The following is a 7,500-nucleotide window of genomic DNA, read 5'->3' as shown; positions in this document are numbered from 1 at the left end:
CCAGTAGATTAGTCCAGAATGGTTACATGCATGATTAGAGCAAACGTCTCCATCTCCGCTGATAAATATGCTTTCTTTTTATACAGCCTTTACGTCCTCACACTCTCTAAGAAGGCTGTAATTAAAAGTGTGCTTTTATTTGCGGTAGGTATAGCTGCTTTTCCGTATGTTCTATGAGGACACTTGAGAGACTCCAAAAGTGAAACTTGTTTTGCCAGCTGATCGTTTCTCAAATGCACTTTTCCCGGAAACTTTGTTTCTGACTCGTTTTTTTCTCGAGCATTTGGACTGCTGTCACTAACACTTTATTTATGTGGACGGTTTCCTTGGCCGGCTGCTTATGAAGTTCTAAACATCACATTGCCTTGCCTTAGCGTTCAAGACTTCTTCGCCATGCTTCGCTTCAACGATGGCATCAAATGATGCACATGCGTTTTGTCAGGCCGTCCGACGCAAATCTGTTTTTTTTTCCTTTTGAAACAGGTATTAAGTCTTCTGATATTGTCCACAACTCACCGTTTTTGCTTCTTTAGCCATTTCATTTGCTTCGTATGTTGTTGATTTGTTGCAAATTATGTCATGGGTTCGGCATGACGCTTGGGGTGGCTGTTGGAAATCAAGGTGATAGCACTTCCTTCTTGCTGACGTATTATTTCTCAGTGGACACCCTCGCCCTCCCCCGATATTGGCCACCATTATGTTAGGCGCAGTATTTCAGCTTAGTCACTTATGTTTCTTGATTTTTCCCGCTTCACTCTTATGCGGCATCTTCCTTAATGGCCGCCCGCGTAACTCGGAGTACTGGCTCGCCATTTCTCAGCAATATTGTCATGCTCACCCGACGGATTTCTCACCGACACCAAACGGCAATCACGAGATTCCCAAAGCCCATGTTGCACGACAACAACAAGCGTCGTGAATGACTCAATAATTTGGATGAAGTTCCTTTATGGTTTTCGAAGTTGCGTACTCGCACATTGGGAAAAAGCAGCATGTTGCCCCGCGCCGGATGGACACACCGCGCGCCACATATGGTTTATTCCTTTGACGTCAAGCATCATTATGCAAATTCGCAGACGTTTGTTGTCCACCTCCCGCCACCCGGTATGGGTGCACGGTCTCGGAAAAACCATTTAGTGTTCGCCGCAGAAACCAACTCCGGCGCAGCGCGCAAAGAAAAGCATGCGGATTATGCAGGATTTGTATGTTTCCGTGCTTTCTTGTTTTAACTCATGCTCAACCTCTAAATCTTGGCGACATCCCTCATGATGATAGCCATCCCCACCATTGTGTTACGCTTAATATTTTTGCATTTCGTTGTTTTCTTCAACGTCACCTGTTTTTGTTTTGACGTCCGCGCAACTAGAAGCAAATGTTCATTATTTCTCAACAGTATATTTATGTTCACCCGACAGATTCCTTACCGACACAAACGGCAATCACGAAATTTGCCAAGCCCAACTTGCGTAAAAGCAACTGGCATCGGGACTGACTTAATAATATAAATGAAGCTTCAGTCTGATTTTTCAGTCACGTACTCGCACATCACATGTGTAATGCATTACGTTTTCGATATGTTTACGACTTCTAATCAGCGGAGTAAGACGGCCATTTCGTCAGAATAGCCACGATTATGAATATATTCATTAGCTGCTAAGGTTTGCTGTGCGCGTGGGAATGTTGTGTAGCATTTGACCCTCTTTTTGCCTCCCGTATGGATTCTGTCATTAGAGCTTTGCGACACGCTCACCTGCTCAGACTATATGGCGTCGCCTGCCTATTATCCAAGCGCGAAGGGCAGCCACTGGGGGCCCAAAGTAGTCTACAGATAGTGACTTGCACTGACTAAAATCGACCTTACTAAAAAACGGTCCTTGAGAGTACTAGCTACTAGCAATAATCGTATTTGTTTAGGCTACTTATTCATGTCAATGTTGATGGCGGTTGCTGGCTAATTGGCCCTCTCTATTGATTCACAGGCAATTATCATTGAAGCAATTCAATGTCGTTAGCTTATTAACTGGGAGCGACTGCAAATGGTGGCGAAAGCATTGGCTCACCGGCAACACATGGGTTTGTAAGAAAAAAAGATGTTTTCGCCCTAACCTGCTGGGCAGCCAATCTCATTTCATTGGGATCTCGCGACTAGCATTCATACATTCACGCTGCCTCATGCGTGCTTATTTACCGGTCATATCAAAGCAAGGGTTACAGTGTGGTCGCTGCGTAGGCTCACCACGGTATGAAACGTAGCCCACATCCCCTGTCGTCTCTGAATTATGCCGGATTCACTCATCGACAGGCCGGGACCTCTGTGAGAGAACGTAGCGCGCATTCGTCTGGATCCGTCCAAAACCGACCGTCGCCTGCGGGCGGTTCGGGTCCCTGTCGCCGCCTCAGCGGCCGACCCTTGACCCCCCGGCGAATCGGGAGACCCGCGGTCACGTGACGCCCCCCCCGGCACCCCAGTCAGATGTAGAGCTCGGAAGACAGAGAGGGCGAGGGCTCACGACCCGCACAATCACACAATAGCCTCTTACTGGCTCACAATGGTTATTTGCAGGAATTGGTGAGGTCGACCCTGACTACACTACGACGCGTCCTGCCACGCAGAAACATCAAGGCCACACTTAATTCACTGATCTGCGATTTTCCTATAGACTGTTGATCGGAACGCGTAGGGGAACACCAGGCAGCGGTCAGCACGCGTAGGGGAACACCAGGCAGCGGTCAGCACGCGAAGGGGAACACCAGGCAGCGGTCAGCACGCGTAGGGGAACACCAGGCAGCGGTCAGCACGCTTAGGGGAACACCAGGCAGCGGTCAGCACGCTTAGGGGAACACCAGGCTACGGTCAGCTCGCGAAGGGGAACACCAGGCTGCGGTCAGCACGCGAAGGGGAACATCAGGCTGCGGTCAGCACGCGATTTAACAGCGCACGCTAGTGACTCATTTGTACATATGAAATATGTATTAGGTCAATACGATGCAAGCACGAAAGGAGTACGTGACACATCAGGGTCGGAAATTATGTGCGTATACGTAATCTCAACGATCCTGCAGGACATGCTTTTTAAGGTACATAAGATATAAGAAAAGGTCATCTAACAAACAGAAATAGAAAAAGCTTTATAAAATACACTAGGCATCTCGCGAACTTCCGGAGGGTCGGCGATTCTTCCGCCGAGCTGACATTTTGTAGAGGCGTAGCACCAGCGCACCCGTCTGTGCACATCAAGTTAATAGGGTCTCCGTAATAATGCCCAACGATCCTGAGTGAGCTGTATGTGAATGTATGTCCAACTGTTGGAAGAATCTCGAATGAATGTATCTGTCCAATCTGCGACGGAATCCCATATTTGAGTGGCCGCCTTCTTGATCGTCCTGGGCGCGCATGTCCTGAGCGAGTGCCCGGGCCAATCGTGGCAAAAAACGTACTCGCACGTTGCGAAGAAACAGCGTCGTCTGGTGGCGAACAGATACATTGCGTGCCACCAATGCTCACTGCCACATGTTTATTGCCTTTTAATATTTCAATAAATACACGAATATTCCTTAGATATTTTACGCTCCAGAGCGCGTATCATTTTCCCACGTTTCTATCTAAAGCACACAACTGGAGGCTTACGTCATGAACACCAAACAGGACACAACGTGCCGTCAGTGGAAACAATGGATAAAACCCCACTAAAAAGGACACAGGGGTACCACCCCTTTCGGCCCATCCTCGAGAACTTAAACCCAGAGCAGGCCCACAGTGCCATATGTGTGGAACGTTTCAAAAAATAGGGGGGCCATGCTCAGAGTATACGTAAGGAGACTAGCCCGGGAAGCAACCCCGGCGACCCGTTGAGGGGGGAGGGCGGGAAAAAAAATGGAGGATTTTGCACGCTCTTAATACACCTACAACTGTTTTCTTCTGCTAACAACATTACCTTTTTGGCTCATCTCTAAACATTTGACGAATAAGCCTACCCAGCTTCCTAAATACTTCCCCCATTTCAACATTGTTTCCACTCGGGAGGCGAAATTCCAATAGCGCTGACACCTGGTGCCAGTTCAGTGACCCGATTAGCCGCTGACTCCCGGTGTCAACTCAGTGACCCGATCAGCCGCTGACGCCAGGTGCCAGTCAGTGACCCGATCAGCCGCTGACTCCTGGTGCCAGCTCAGTGATCCGATCAGCCGCTGACACGAGGTGCCAGCTCAGTGGCCTGATCAACCATTGACACCAGGTGCCAGTCAGTGGCCCGATCAGCTGCTGACACCCGGCGCCAGTTCGGTGACTCGTTCAATCCTTGACCTCGGCCGCGTGTCCCACGACCATGCCCACCGGGCGGCGACAATCTCGCCGCCCAGCACCAGGAGCGCCAGGCTGTGGCCCATCAGGAGCAGAACGAGCGGTCCCCACAGGTGGTTAAGGCTCAGCGGCTTTAAACCGAAGCGGCTGTCGCAGCCGGGCGCGCGTCGCCGGCACGCGTCGCGTTTCAGCTTCTCGCCGATCAGGCGGGCGTCGTGGAGCGCGCGGTCCCGGTTTGTGATGGCACTTTCGGCCCGCCAGTTCATGAACATGCTGTAGGCGCTAACGAGCGGGTGGTTCTTGGACCACATGCGACCCAGTAAGAAGCCGAGCAGGTCCCTCTGGCTGATGTGGATGTCGTCCATGGAGATAGAGCCGTTCGTCTCCTTCATAAGGTGAACGGCCTGGCTCACGACTGTACGCATGTCCATGCTGATGGCGAGCTTGTGCGCTATCATTGCGCGCCGAGTCTCCGGGAAGCTGCGGACCTGAAGCTCGCGACCAAGCTGGCTCACGTGCTTGTTGCTGCTCTGCATGTACATGGCCTTGTGGTGTTTGAACGGCACGCTCATTTTGTAGCCCTGCCGCACGAGCTCCTCGGGATTCCTCGGAAACTCGATAGCCGGCGTGGTGAGCTCGCCGATCAGGTCGCTGAGATAAGCGGTCGTCAGGATTAGGCACATGATGACCCAAACGCCACCGAAAGGGTGGTAACCCTTCCGTAAGCGTCTGAAGATCACCACGCCCTGGCCGAGCACCATCCCCAGGCTCTCCAAACATCCCAGGCAGAGGCTGACGTTTTTCGCCATGCAAGACAGTAAGGCTCCGAAAAGCGCATGCGCAACCAACACACACAGCCACACTCTCCAGGAAAATAGATGGATTAAGGATTCAAGCTTCACCTCTTTGAAGCGTTTCACCGCAAAGAAGCTGAGCCCTTGCAGAGCCTTGTTGTCCACGATCGACACAGGCTGACCGATTATGGCAGCTGGGAAGAAGCTGAAAGGCCACGCAAAATCTGCCTTGCCGTCGATGAACATCTGCAAAGACTGTCTCATCACCTTCGAGAAGGCCGGCACCTCGTTGAGGCTCGCGGACGTCTGGATGCTCTTCGTGTCCAGGTAGATGTACGTCAAGTTGTGGTAATCGAAAAAGTCCGTCTCCATGTATTTGACGAGAGTATTGCTGTACGATTCAACGGGCGAATGGAAGCTGATGCGTTGGCAGATGGTGCTGTTGCCAGGACTCGGATGGCAGGTCGACACGACGCTCGCCGGCGCCGCGTACGCCACGCGCAGCACTGTGCCTTCTGCCACCAGCCGGCCGCTGGGTCTCATGGCCGTCCGCGCGTCGACGACCGCCAGGCCGCGGTGCGCGCTCCAGTACCCCAGCGTCAGCACGCCGGCCCGGCCGTAGACGGTGCGCCGCAGCGCGCCCGAAGGCTCTAGACACATCACGTCCGGCACGCGCTCGAACATGGTTTCGCCGAGCAGTGCGTCACACGCGAAATTTTGGCCGACCAGCAGCGCCGCGTGGGCCGCCCAGTGCAGCAGCGGCGCCGGCGTCGGCCGGAAGGTGCAGCCGTTGCCGGCGAGCAGCACGTGCACGCCGACCGGGAACGAGCGCAGCAGGTCCGCGCGGAACGACGCGGTGCAGTCGTCGCAGGTGCGCACGCTGCAGCCGGCGGGCCAGGCGGCGAACAGGTGGCGCAGCGGGCCAGTCCGGCCGCACGCCGTCACGCTCAGCTCGCCGCCCGGGAGGATGCCCGCCTCGCGCAGCTGGTGGACGAGAGGCAGCACGGAGTCGATGGCGCCAAGGCCGTTGTCCCTCGTCATCAGCGTGGAGCGGGGCATGTCGCTGAAGACGGCGCGTCGCTCGGCGGAGGAGGCTGCACCGGCGGTATGTTGGCTTCCCGAGAGAGCCGATTCGAAGGACGGCTCCTTTGGTGCGGGTGATTGCGCGTGGCCTTTGGTTCCCAACGACTGTGATCCGTTGCTCGCCAGGAGATTGGGGCTTGCGGCCAGTTGCTTTTTGTGGTCGGATTTGCCACTTTCGATGCCTCTTCTTCCAGGCAGTTCGGAGTCCATGAACATTCGTAACGATTTCTGTGCACGGTATTTGCTCCCACTGTCAGGACTTGTTGACACCGGGAATTCATCGCCCGTATTGCATCGCTCCTCGCTTGTTTCGCCTTCGACTTTGCCGTTCCCACAGAGTGCTGACTGAACTGTCAGTTCATTTGGCGAAATTGAACCCGCAAGACCGCTGACTTGCATCACCGGTGGCGTGGGGAAGGCTGCAGGTGATACAGCGACTCTAGGTACACTTTTCTTGTTCGTTGGGTCTCTCTTCATTGAGTCTCCCTTTCTTAAAAGTATAGATTCAAAAGGCAGTAGCTTGAAATTGCGCTTTTGCAGTTTCTGCGTAGGTGGGGATGGGCTGATGTTTCCTATGCTTGAAAGTACGGATGTGAAGGTCACACGTGGTGAGGTGAAGCCGGGGGATATTAGGTAATACTTTTCTGAATCAAGACCATCATATCTTGGTTCACACAGTTCTGAGGGCTCAGTGCTAGGTATTTCGGCTGGTTCGGGGTAGTTGGACGCAGGACCTGGTTTTGAGGAGTGTGCACTTGTGCCACCTGCACCTTCTACTGCAAGTGTCACAGAGGGCAACTCAGAAGATGCATCCACCGCGACACACATGGTGCCTGATGCCACTAGTAAAGAGCAGAAGCACAGCAAATCTTTCTCAAGCGGCGGCTTCATTCTAAAACCTGAAGCCAAGCACGGTGTCTCGGCTTTTGTGGCAGGAGGAGTTCTGCACGATATGCTAACAGGGGGGGGGGGGGGGGCTGCAGATCTGCTGCCAGGGGTGGTGCTGCACGATCTGCTGGCAGGAAGGGTGCTGCACGATCTGCTGGCAGGAGGAGTGCGATCTGCTTGCCGTTGGATTGCGACCACGCTTATAAAGGGCATGCTTCTACAGTAAGCTCGATCCGAATGCCGGCAACGCGCAAACACATTTTCCCAAGCAATGTTTGCCGATGGTGATCCAATCATATGGCAGGTGAGTTGGGTGGCAGATGTTTACCCCGGGTAATGGAAAAATCCGGGAATTCTGGATCAACACATGTATCTAAGGTCGCAGCGTTATTGTGCCAGGTGTACAAAATCACGTTTTCACCCATAATCACAATT

Source organism: Pollicipes pollicipes, unplaced genomic scaffold (assembly GCF_011947565.3).
Source record: "Pollicipes pollicipes isolate AB1234 unplaced genomic scaffold, Ppol_2.1 Scaffold_7261;HRSCAF=8764_pilon_pilon_pilon, whole genome shotgun sequence".
In the NCBI taxonomy this organism is placed as follows: domain Eukaryota; kingdom Metazoa; phylum Arthropoda; class Thecostraca; order Pollicipedomorpha; family Pollicipedidae; genus Pollicipes; species Pollicipes pollicipes.
The sequence above is the reverse complement of the archived record's forward strand: the minus strand, read 5'-3'. Positions refer to the sequence as shown.